Source organism: Galeopterus variegatus, unplaced genomic scaffold (assembly GCF_000696425.1).
Source record: "Galeopterus variegatus unplaced genomic scaffold, G_variegatus-3.0.2 Scaffold8570, whole genome shotgun sequence".
Lineage (NCBI taxonomy): Eukaryota > Metazoa > Chordata > Mammalia > Dermoptera > Cynocephalidae > Galeopterus > Galeopterus variegatus.
In genome coordinates, this window is record NW_007734681.1 from 47,426 (window position 1) to 60,458 (window position 13,033).

At 36.2% G+C, this 13,033-nt stretch overlaps 1 protein-coding gene across 1 annotated transcript in view; it reads left to right on the forward strand.

Moving 5' to 3' along the window:
- The window catches only part of LOC103608564 (cullin-2-like), a gene marked incomplete at its 3' end in the record, with an annotated part of 41,487 nt that overhangs the window by 3,721 nt on the left and 24,733 nt on the right, over nt 1–13,033 (forward strand). The gene's annotated exons all lie outside the window — the stretch shown is intronic.

Here is a 13,033-nt window from a genome sequence, read left to right on the forward strand (position 1 = left end):
AAAACTGAAAGAGCCTTTTTTTTTTTTTTTTTTTGTCCTTTTGAGACCGGCCGCACCGCACTCACTGAGTGCTGTGAGCAAACCGGTCATCCCTATATAGGATCCGAACCCGCAGGGGGAGCACTGCTGCACTCCCAGCGCTGCACTCTCCCGAGTGCGCCACGGGCTCGGCCCTTTTTTTGGCAAGACTTTATAAAAAGTTTGTACTGTTTCTTTAGTGTTCCACCTTATCTGCCGTTTCTCTGTATATGCTGGAAAAATGTTTGGTTATGATTAAAAGCAATGTTTTTCATGTATGTACTATCAAATTTAAGTAAATTGGTGAAAGGATCAGCCTTTGAATAAACTTAATGTTATGAAAGCTTACGATTGGCTAGTCTTAAATTTTGTTAAAACAAGCAGCAATTTAGAATGTTACCATGAGATTTATAACAAGTTATTGATACTTGAGATGTATGATTCAATCCTCTCAGTAATCAGTTAATCACAGTGATCTGGCTCTTTGCCTAGGTTTGAATCGTAACAGTAATGTATCTGTTACATTGCAGATTATAGCATAATTCTTGTGCTGCTGTCTTAAGAATATGTAGATTCATCCAATGTCACTGCTTTATATTTGGGTTTTAACTGGGAAAGGCTTACTGGAGATAATAGAACAGTGTAGTTCCTTTGATTCTTAAACATTAGAAGCAATGAGTAGTGTTAAAGTTATGATGCTAGATCTACATCAACTTTTGGGGTGCAGTTGAATCCTGTTGATTGAGTCATTTTGAGGAGGAGAGGTAGAATATTTTTGTCTAAGTTGCTTTAAGTTTTATTGTTATGAAGAATTAAAAATCCAGACATATTGTGTTCTCCACTGAATGTATAATACTTTGTATAGTGGTTAACATTTTAATTTTCAGTTAGCTACCTTTAGCCAAATACTTTCTATGTAAATTGGTCTACTTGTTTTTTTGAGATTGTTCTTGATTTAAGAACTGTTTAGTTCAGTTTGATTTTTGTTATTTTTATTACTGTTACCTCTCTATTCTTTTTAGCCTGAGATTACAGTAAGCAGCTAGTTTCTAGGTTGGAGAAATATAATTTTTTATAGAAAATATTTAATAATACTTTTTAAAGCATCAGACACCAATTACTATATATAAGACTACCATATGAAATATGTGTGGTATATCAAGCCTACCTCAACTCTGTAACTTTACAGGTGTTAATGTCCTATTTGAAGGTTTTATTTACCCAAAAGATTTTCCTTTATATACTTTAACATTGTAAATGATGTTACTGTTGTTTATTCATTGGATTACAGCCTTCTTGTAGGTGTCAGAGTTTTTTATCAATCCGGTTGACAGTTTATATATATATTTTTTTGCGGCTGGTTGGTATGTGAACCGACCTTTGACCTTAGTGTTACAAGGCTGCACTGTAACCAGCTGAGCTAACTGGCCTGCCCAATTTTCATTTTTCTTATCATCAGTGAGCTTCTTGAAGGCAACATCACTAGCATCTGGTAAGAGTCTAGAATATAGTAAATATTTGATAAGTAAGTATCTATTAACTCAGTCACTTAAGTTTTGTTCTAATGTGGGTTGCTTTTCAAAGAATGAAATGTTGGATTTACCCTATGTAAGTATTTCTTGAGTTTCCCAACTTTGTTTTAAAAGAGTACAGGATACCTAAAATTTTAAAAAAAATTTTGAAATAACTTAAGACTTAGAGGAAAGTTGCAGAAATAGAAAGCTCAGATATACCCTTCACTCAGCTTTTTCTTTTTTTTTTTTCTTTTTAAAAGATGACCGGTAAGGGGATCTTAACCCTTGACTTGGTGTTGTCAGCACCACGCTCACCCAGCTTCCCCCTTTATTTATAACTACTATTTTCTGACAGTGGAAATAGAGGATACTTTTCTAATAGTCACAGTAATCATGAGGTAGCATAAAGTTACCAAAATAGCATATAATGTGACAAAAAGAAAAAAAAGATGCCCAAGTATTCCTGAGTCTTAAAAAAAATTTAAGCTTCTATTAAAATATGTTATATTTGTAAAAGTCTGTCTTAACCAAAAATAATGACATTTTGTCTTCATAGTCCCAAGTATTGTTTTGATTAGTAAGCATCCATTTTTTTAGGGAGCACTTTGCATGGAGATTTAAATGCTTTCTCTTGCCTCAGAACTTTGTTGTACATGTGATCTAGATTTTAAGCACTTAGAATAAGGATAGTGGGGTTTTTTTTTTTTGTATTTTTTTATTATGGTAAGATACAAATAACATAGAATTTACCATTTTAACCATCTTTAAGTGTACAGTTCAGTGGCATTAATTGCATTCACAATGACATGATCATGACTACTGTCTACTTCCAAAACTTTTTCATTGCTACAAACAGAAGCTCTGTAACCATTAAGCAGTAATTCCCCATTTCCCCTCTCCTCACTGTCTGGTAACCTCTAGTCTACTTTCTGTGTTTATAAATTTGCCTACTGTAGGTACCTTATGTAAGTAGGGTCATAAAATAATTTGTCCTTTTGTGTCTGGTTTATTTGGCTTAGCATAATGTCTTCAAGGTTCGTCCATGTTGTAGCATGTATCAGAACTTTATTTTATGGTGGAATAACATTCCATAGTATACCACATTTTGCTTATCCATTCATCTTTTGATGGTCACTTGGGTTGTTTTCACTTTTTAGCTATTGCGAATAATGCTGAATGAATGTTGGTGCACAAGTATCTGTCCGCTGCTTTCAGTTCCTTTATACACGTAGGAAAGCAGTTGCTGGATCATGTGGTAATTCTATGTTTAGCTTTTTGAGGAACCCCTAAACTGTTTTCCAAAGTAGTTAACATTTGTTGTTTTCTGTTTTTTTTTTTGTTTTTTTTTGTTTTTTTTAATAATGGCCATCCTACTGGGTGGGAAGCAGCATCTCTTTGTGGTTTTGATGTGTGTTTCACTAATGACTTGTGATGTTGAGCATCTTTTCATGTACTCATTGGTTATTTGTATATTTTGTATGGTGAAATGTATATTGAACCTTTGCCCACTTTAAAATTGGTTTAGGTTTTGTTGTTGCTGAGTTGTAAGAGTTCTTTATATACTCTGTATATTAATTCCTTATTAGATATATGATTTGCAGATATTTTCCCCTATTCTGTGGGTTGATTTATTTTAGTCTCTTGGTATTGTGCTTGATGAACGACAGTTTTTCAAATGGGTGTCATTATGTCAAATTTGTTTTTATAACTTGCTATGTTGGAATTCCTTTATTCTTTACCCTAAGTGATACTTAAGTAAAAGAATGGGATTGTGGGCTGTCCAGTTAGTTCAGTTGGTTAAAGTCCAGCCTTATAACCCCAAGGTCATGGATTAGGATCCCTGCACCTACCTGCCAGCTGATGGGGGAGGGTGGGGGCAGAAGAATAGGATTGTAAGGGGTTGTGTTGTCTATATTGAGAACTCTTTGGGATTTTAAACAGGAGGTGTCAGCAAAGTTGCTACAGGGATAATTGGCATGTATCTGCCATAACTTTATCACCTTTTTTCTTCTTCTTCCAAGTCTGTGTCTTCCATAGCAGTGCTAGGACATAAGTAGGAATTACTATATTATATTCAAGCTGGCAAATAGATTAATTTGTCCGGAACAAAGAGCCAGTTGAGAAGTAGTAATAAAATTTCCAAGTCTGTGTCTTCCATAGCAGTGCTAGGACATAAGTAGGAATTACTATATTATACACAAGCTGGCAAATAGATTAATTTGTCCGGAACAAAGAGCCAGTTGAGAAGTAGTAATAAAATTGATAAGAATTGGAAGGTGAGGCAAGAACTCTGAATTTTATTACAGTCAATAGAAAAATGGGAGAAACTGGTTAGAGTGTGACCCCCTCCCCCTATAATAGTAATGTAGCCCCATAACAAAACAACAACAGAAACGTTGACAGATAAAGCAAAGGGAATTCCTAATCTTGGCATTTTAGCCTTATGTTTGTGAGAAAAGATTTAAATCCATGGTTCTAAAATATATGTGATTTAGGTTAGCTTCCTTAACAAAAGAATAGGATAACAAATATTGCAAGTCATTGGGTGGTACAAAGAGAGGATGCTCATAATAATCCTTTTTAATATTTGATTAGAAGATCAGGCATAGGAAAAATGTGCTCTTAGTGTTTTGATTATTTGTGAAAAGGCTGGTTGGTTATAGCTTTACCTAGCATGCATGCCAAAATAGGCGTGCCTACCCATGAGGGACCCAGACAAATTCAAATTCTTTAACTTACTCCAGATCTAAGATACATACATAAGAATAGTTTTTTGGGGCTTTTTTTTTTTTTTTAAGGCCAGTTGGTTTCTTAAATTACTTGCCTAGATTATATTATTACAAAAGAAAAAATGAGAAAGCAAGTGAAAAAGACATTAAACTTCAAGCTGATTAGAGCAATGTGAAAACTGGGGAAAAAGTAGTCTCTACAGACTTGTGAGAGCATCTGCGTTCATTGAGGAGAGAAAGATCTTTAATTCTGGTGAAGTGGATTTATTTTTGAATGCAAATGCCTTCCAAAACTTATTGTAGTATAAATATATTCCCTATTGCCCACTGCCCCTCCTTTGAGACTTTACAGTTTCCTGCTACAGTATTCATTTTGCCAGCTGAGAGTGATGACAGACTACTGTATTTCTCTTAACTGCTTTTTTCCCAACTTATTCTTTTTTTTTTTTTTTTTTTTTTTTTTTCTACCTATTGTGATTTTTAAAGCACCTGTGTATGCAATGAGCACTCAACAAATAGTTGTTGAATGAATTAATTAAAATCTAGACATTATAGTAAATTCTTAAATCCCAAAAGAAACAAAAAATCTTTTTTTAAAAATTTTTGGCAGGTGGCTGGTATGGGGACTGAACCCTTGACCTTGGTGTTCTAACACCTAACTCTAATCAACTGAGCCAACTGGCTAGCCACTGCCATAAATTCTTAAGCAGGAGAGTCATATGATGGAAATGACATTTGTGGAGTGCTTAGAGTTCTGTGGGTCAAACTTTATTGCAACAAAAAGCATTGTACGCTGAACCTCCAAATAACAAAGATATCTCATAGTTGTATCTGATGGCTCACTCATTTGATACAGCAAGAAGAAAGTGTTTAGATGATTCTTGCAGCTTATTTTAATATGAAATGTGGTAGCATTTTTGGTCAGTGTGTATCAGAGGCAGGTTTGGGTCTCCCTAGGAAATGGCAAATAATGCAAAGTTAATAATGCTTTTTATTGGGTCTTAAGTATTTTTCTTATTTTGTGTAACCTGTTCTAAGCCCAGTGAGTGGTATTTAGACAAGTGATTATGGTATCTTGAGTATCTGAAATCAGTTTAGGCCACTGTATTGTGTCTTATTGGTAATTTTTGGAATTGCCAAATTTTTCTTGCTGGTAATTTTTGTTGCTGGTAATTTAATACTGAAATAAAAAGCCATCGTTAAGGAGAGTTTTCGTTTGTATTTTTCTTTGACTAAAAAGAAAATCACAGTAGTGTTTAGCCATTTGCATTAGTTATAATTATACTGTTAGAAGGCAACTAAAATGTGGCACACCAGAACATTTATCAGTCCTTAAGCTACAGTCACGCTCCTCAATACATTAAACATAGTTATACATTTTAATAAAATAATGTATACTTTAAATAAGTATTTATCTAATTATACACCAACCTCAGTTCTATACTTAAAACCATATGCTTTACCTGTTGAAATGTAATTATCCAAATCACTTTTTTGTATTAAAAAATGTCTAAATGAAGAACAATATCACCCCAGATATGGTCTGAATGTTTGTCCCCTCCAAAGCTCATTGTGGAAGCTTGATCCCCAATGTGTCAGTGTTGAAAGGTGGAGCCTTTAGGAGGTAATTGGATCATGAGGGCCTTGCTCTCATGAGTGGATTAATCCATTAGTGGGTTAAGGGATTAATAGGTTATCATGGGTGTGGACTGGTGGCTTTATGAGGAGAGCACATGAGCATGCTTGAGCTGCCAGCAAGAAGGCCCTCACCAGATACTTAGCTTGACCTTGGACTTGCCAGCCTCCAAAACTGTAAGAAAAAAATTTTCTTTGCTTTATAAATTAGCTAGTTTCAGGTACTTTATTATAAATGACAGATAACTGTCTAGTGCAACCCCCAATTAAAATCCATCTGATCTTGGCAATGTCATATCTTTTTATTTCTGATATTATTGGTAACTTTTTTTTAAAAAACATTCTTGTGGTGGGAATTTTGTCAGGATATGTTAATACATCATACTTTAAGACAGTACCATGTTGTTGTGGAGCTCTTTTAAAACTTTGGAAACCTAAAACTCACTGGAAATTAAGATTCTCAGGAGAAGGGGAAGAAGATTAGTAACAGGGTAGCTTATGCATTCTGAGGAGTGAAGTATGTGTAGGGTGGAGGAATACTTAAAAACAAAGAAGAATTTAGAACATTTCCATCAGAAATATAAATAGCTCATCAATTTGATTTTCTAGGTTTTTTCGTTATTTTTCATCTTTACCTTTGGTTATTCTCTAAGAACTGGTAACTGATTTTGAAGTCTTTGTTGTCAGAATATTAGTAAATTATTTTCAGACCTTTATGGGAAAGGTATGTTAGAGTGAAAAATTAAGAAATTGCTGGGAAGTTTTATTTTTTCTTAAACAATAAAATATTTGAAACATACTAGATATTGTAAATTGAAGTCTTTGAGGAATTTTAAGGGGAGGGTATGATATAATCAGATTTGCATTTTGGAAAGCTTACGTTGGCTATAGTATTATAAAAAGGGTAAAAGAGGCTACACAGGCAGATCATTTAGGAGGTTATAGAAGTAGGCAGGTGAGACATGATGGCTTGGATTAGACTGACGATAGTGAAAATGGGAAGAAGTGGATAGATTCAAGAAATGGTTAGGATATAGAATGGACAAGACTTATTGATTGGATTGATTTGTGGAAGAGAGTAAGAGAGGAATGCAGAATGATTAATACAATTTCTAGAGTGAGGAATTAGGTGGAAGATGATATTCTTTACTGAGATGTGGAATACTGGAAGAGGTTGTACCTGTTGAGTTCGAGGGGTCATGTTTATTGAGGTATAAAATGTTCTAAAAGGTAAATTTACTCTAAAAATGTGCACAGTTCTTTACCTTTTGACAAATTTATGTAATTGTGTAACCACCACCACAATCAAGATATAGACTATTTCATCACCCCAAGTTTCCTAATGTTCTCTTGTAGTTGATGTCATCCACCCTGAACCTCTGAGAACCAGTGATCTCATGTATGTCCCTTTATTCTTGCCTTTTCCGGAATGTCATATGAATTGAATCATTTAATATGTAGCCTTATGAGTCTGTCTTTTTTCACTTAGCATAATGCTCTTGAGAGTCATCCGTGCTATTCCATGTGTCAGTAATTTGTTCTATTTTATTGCTGAGTAGTATACCATGTGTAAATGTGCCATATTTGTTTTTCTTTTTCTTGGAGGCTGGCCGGTACACGGATCTGAACCTGTTACCTTGGTGTTACAAGGCTGCACTCCAACCAGCTGAGCTAATACCATTGTTTTTCCATTCACCAGATGGTGGGCATTTGGGTTATTTCCAACTTTTGACAGTTATGAATAAAGTTGCTCTAAAAAGTTGTGTTTAGGTTTTTTGTGAATGCATATCTTCGTTTCTCATGTATAAATACCCAGACATGGGATTGCTGGGTCATATGGAAAGTATATGTTTAACTTTAATAGAAACTGCCTAAGTGGTTTTTTCATTTTACATATTCACCTGCAGCCAGTTAGTTTCAGTTGCTCCACATCCTCGTCAGCATTAGATACTGTCAGTTTTTTTGAGCCATTCTAATAAGTGCGTAGTGGTATCTTATTGAGATTTTCATTTGCATTTCCTTACTGACTAATGATGTTGAACATCTTTTCATGGACTTATTTGCCATCAGTCTCTCTGAACAGTCTGTTTTGGTCTTTCATCCACTTGTTAATTGAGTTGTATGTTTTCTCATTACTGAGTTTTGAGAGTTCTTTATACATTCTGAGTTCCAGTCCTTCATATGTCTCTCTCTGAACAGTCTGTTTTGGTCTTTCATCCACTTGTTAATTGAGTTGTACGTTTTCTCATTACTGAGTTTTGAGAGTTCTTTATACATTCTGAGTTCCAGTCCTTCATATGTGTGTGTGTATATCTGTACTTTATTAGATATATATTTTACAAATATTTTCTCCTGTGCTCTGGCTTGTCCTTTCATTTGTTTATCAGTATTATTCCAAGACCAGAAGTTTTAAATTTTGATGAATCCAGTTATTTATCAGCTTTTTTCTTTTATGGTTCAAGCTTTTTGTGTCCTAGCTGGGAAATCTAAGGTCAATCCTTTGCTTAGTTTTTAATGTACACTCCCTAAATTAGTTCCCAATTCTCCACTGGAACTGGTAACTCCTTTTATTGACCAAACATGTCAGGCAATACAGGATGGTTGGGAGGAGTCCTGGCAAAATATGGCCCAGGGGCCAAATCCTACTGTTCTTGTGAATAAACTTTTAGCTACACCCGGTCATCTGCTTATTGTCTATGGCTGCTTTTGTGCTACAGTCGCAGAGTTGAGTAGTTGCAACAGTGATTGAATGTCCCTCAGCCTAAAATATTTATCATCTGTTCTTTTACAGAAAAAGTTTTTTGACTCTTGAGGTCATCAATTAGTTCTTCCCTCCACCCTTGGAGACAGCTCTCCTGGAGCCCTTTGTTCTTCTGTGTCTATCTGGACAGGTTGTTTTAAAAGTCACAGCTGCTGTTCTGAAGAATGCCTGCCCCTCTCTCCTGTGTTAGATCTGTTTCTGGGATGACAAATCTTGTTTGGTTTATTCCCTTCCCTCCTTCTGATGAAGGATATTCTCAAGGAGATTTTCTGAGAAAAAAGGCTGCATGGAAACTAAATTATTTGATACCATTCTTAATAGAGAATTCTAGGTGATTAGCATTACCCCTGAGAATTTTGGAGGCATTGCATTGTATTATCTTCTAACTTCCGGGTTTGCTATTGATAAATCTAAAAAGTTTCCAATTTGTAGTCTGTTATGACCTGTATTTTTTGCAGGCTGATGAACTCTTGACCTTGGTGTTACAGCACTGTGCTGTCCAGCCCTCTGTTTTTCTTTTCTGGAAACTTAAACTTTTGGGATCTTTTTTTTTTCCCCCTCAATCCTCAGTATTCTGCAGTGTCAAAAAATGTGCCTTGTTATTGATTTTTAAAATCAAATATGCTGGGTATTCAGTAGACCCTTAATTGGAAAACTCATGTTCTTCAGTTCTGATATTTTTTTTTTTTTTTCTTTTTGAAAAAGGAGTGGGCTGGCCAGTTAGCTCAATTGGTTAGAGCATGGTGTTCTAGCGCCAAGGTCAGGGTTGGGATCCCCATACTGGCCATCCACCAAAAAAAAGTAATACCTGAAAATTACCATCTGTCACTCTTATTTTCTAGAGTACATATTGACTGGATGTTGGACCTCTTAGATTAGTATTATCTTTCTCTCTTTCTTTTCTGTTGGTTCTTTTTTTAAGCTTCCTGGTCTCTTTTCTGTGCATTCTCCCCTATATATATGAAAATATTAATGATGTTGACGAGGAGAATTTTTTTACCCTTTTATTCTGGGAAATTGCAAACATATACAAAAAATGGAACATGTAATAAACCCTCATGCGCCTGTTATTCATCTTTAACAATTAACAACTCATGAGCAAGTGGGTTAATTTTGAAGCAGATTGCAGACATCGTATCATTACATCTGTAAATGTTTTAGAATGTCTTTAACAGATAAGGATTCTCATTTTTAAAAAACTCGTTTTAATACTTCACCATTATAAAAATTAACTCCTTAAGGTCGTCAGATATCCAATCAGCATTCAAATTTTCAGACGTATCATACATGTCAGTTTTAAAAGCATTTGTTCAAGTCTGGATTCAAATAAGGTCAGTTACACTGATTGATTCATGTGCCTTTTTTGTCTCTTTTATATATTTAAAACAATTTTTTGTGGTGGCTCGCTGATATGATTTTTAGTCTCTTTTGATTCAATTCCCCCTCCCTGTCTACCTATCTGTCCCCTGCCTCACATGCGTGCAGTTTTTTTATTAAAGAAATCTGATTATCCAGTAGAGTTTCCTACAGTATGGATTTTGCCAACTTGTAGATTAAGAGGGTTAGCAAAGCATGTATATATATACTATAAATAGCATAGAAGGCATGCAGAAGGCCTTTAATAAATGCTGGTTGAAGTTAATGATAATATTACTGCAGGCCTGGCCGGTTAGCTTAATTGGTTAGAGTGCAGTGTTATAACTCCAAGGTCAAGGTTTCAGATCCCTGTACCGGCCAACTGCTAACAATATAAAAATAATAAGTCGTGCAATAATATTATTGCAATTTTCTTGTGAGTAAATATGTATAGCAATTTTAACTTAAATTGTGTTATCAAGGGCCGGCCTGGTGGCGCACTGGAGAGTGCGCCGCTTGGGAGCGCGGCGGCGCTCCCGCCGAGGGTTCGGATCCCATGTGGAGACCGGTTCCCGCTCACTGGCTGAGCGCGGTGCGGGCGCGACACCGAGGGTTGCGATCCCGTTGCCGGTCAGTAAAAAAGACAAAAAGGGGGAAAAGAAATTGTGTTATCAAAACCTTTAAAAGAAAACCTTATAAGCAATATGTATAGTATAATCCCATTTTTATAAGAGGAGAAACAAATGTGAAGGGACCATCGCCATCTTTTTGTGTACAATTACAAAATAGTCCATACTCTCAAGAAACACTCAGATAATTACAGTTCAGAGTGATTCACTGCTCTAATAGAGTTAAGCATAGAGTTCTCATGTAGTATATAAGATAGGGTACCTAACCTAGCTTAAGTAGGTCTAAGATTTCTTAAAAGCAGATGTACCTGGACCAAGACTATAATATCAGTAGGAGTTAGGTGAATGGGTGGTACGGGGAGGTAAGGAATAGAGAAGCATTTTAGGTAGAGAAAATAAGGGTAAGGGTAGGCTATATGAATCAGGCTGGTGTGTTCAGTGACCTCTGATCAGAAAGAAGTTACTGGATTATGACATCAAGGAAGGCAGATGCATGAGGAGAGGAAGCTGGTGAGGTACTTTAGTCTGAGGTCAGATTATGGAAGCTCGATGCGCCATATTGCCATAGTAGAAAGCATCAAATGGCTTTAAGTACAAGAGTGATGTGGTCAACTTGTTGGTTTAAGTAGGTTATTTTTGGGTCTTTGATAAAGGCAAGATCCGAGATTCTAATCTTGAGGTCAAGAACTTTGATTTTTGACCACTGCATCCTAAGAGCCTAGAATGGTACCTGGCAAAGAGTAAGTATTCACTAAAAATGTTGGTAAGGCAGTATAGTTGCACATAGCAGTTGAGAGCACAGGCTCCGTCCAGCACAATGCTAATGCCACAGTTACATGGCTCTGCGACCTTAAGCAAGTTTCTTAATCATCATGTGAGTCAGTTTTCTTATCTAGAATATGGGGGAGAACAATGGATCTACCCATCATATTGTTGGGAGGATTAAATGAATTTATACCACGCACTTAGAATAGTGCTTGGCTCATAGCAAGCACGATATAAATATTAACAACCGTTATTATTTCTGCTCAGGGCCTGATCCCAGAGTATTTGTAGGCCTCCACAGGAATGGATGGATTCAGGAAATACTCAGGAGCACAGTAATTGGATAGGATGCGGTGAATAAGGGAGAGAAGGAATTAAGGTTCATTCTCTAATTTAGAGCTAAGGAAACTTCGGTAGGTTTTCCTGTTTCCCACTGTTCAATCTCCCCCCACCTCCCACGTACACAGTAAAATCACTGCTAATCCATTCTGGATAGTACAGAAATGGGTTTCAAGCCAGGAAGGTGGAGTCTGTGGTATGTTGAGGAAAGAGGATGTTGATTCAATGTGACATACTACTCTTCTGAATATCTTGACTTTTTTCTGATTCCTTTTCCTTCTTTTCCATGGCGTCTATTCCTTGGACTCCTTTTGAGTTCTTTTCTTCTGAGGACAGAAATGTAAGAAGGGCCTCTGGTTTCTGCCTGGGGGTGTGCAGCTGCCCTCCTCCCCTTGTCTCTTTTTTTCTTTCTCTTTATGCATCATCACCTCCTCCCCATTGTTTCTCTACCCCCTTTTCTCGCAATGGTGGGAGACAAGAGAAAAGAAGTTTCATCCTTGTTTGGCCTTGGTACAGACTAGGTTGGTGCTTCATAGTCCTGGTAATAAGGGGAAACTTTGGGGAGGATGTTAAAATAGATGCCAGAAAAGCATTTCTTTGTGCAATTGAATTTAACTGAGAAAATTTCTCTGTTAATTCTCTTCTTCTGATGTGATTTTGAGAAAGACTTAGAATCTAGCTTGAACCAATTTTCTATAAACTTGAAACGTTTTTGTTTCAGAAACCAGCTAACTCCTACATACAGTGTGTCTGCTAGGCAAAAGGTGTCTTTTAGCTCCCCTATAGGCCCGTTAGGTTCACTTGAGCCCAGCCATAGAGGAGTGGGACTCAGACACCCTGAGAAGCTGAGAAGGAACCTTAAGCTCTCTGCTGCAAACCTGACGTTTCTTTGAAAATTTTATCTCAAAAGTTCGTGTGAATTTTGTATTCTACTCCATAGTTCAACTCTGTTTGTTTTAATATAAATGTAAATTTTATCCCTAATCTTTTACCAAAACTGATGTTCCAGGAAGATAAACCCTTTCATTTTCTGTGTCTTCTCTTATTCCCTTGCATACTACCTCATTCTCCAGTTTAAGGAGTGTAAACCACAAGAATTTGGGGCCAAAACCTTTTTATTGAGTGTCTCCTGCGCATACTACCTCATTCTCCAGTTTAAGGAGTGTAAACCACAAGAATTTGGGGCCAAAACCTTTTTATTGAGTGTCTCCTGCGCATACTACCTCATTCTCCAGTTTAAGGAGTGTAAACCACAAGAATTTGGGGCCAAAACCTTTTTATTGAGTG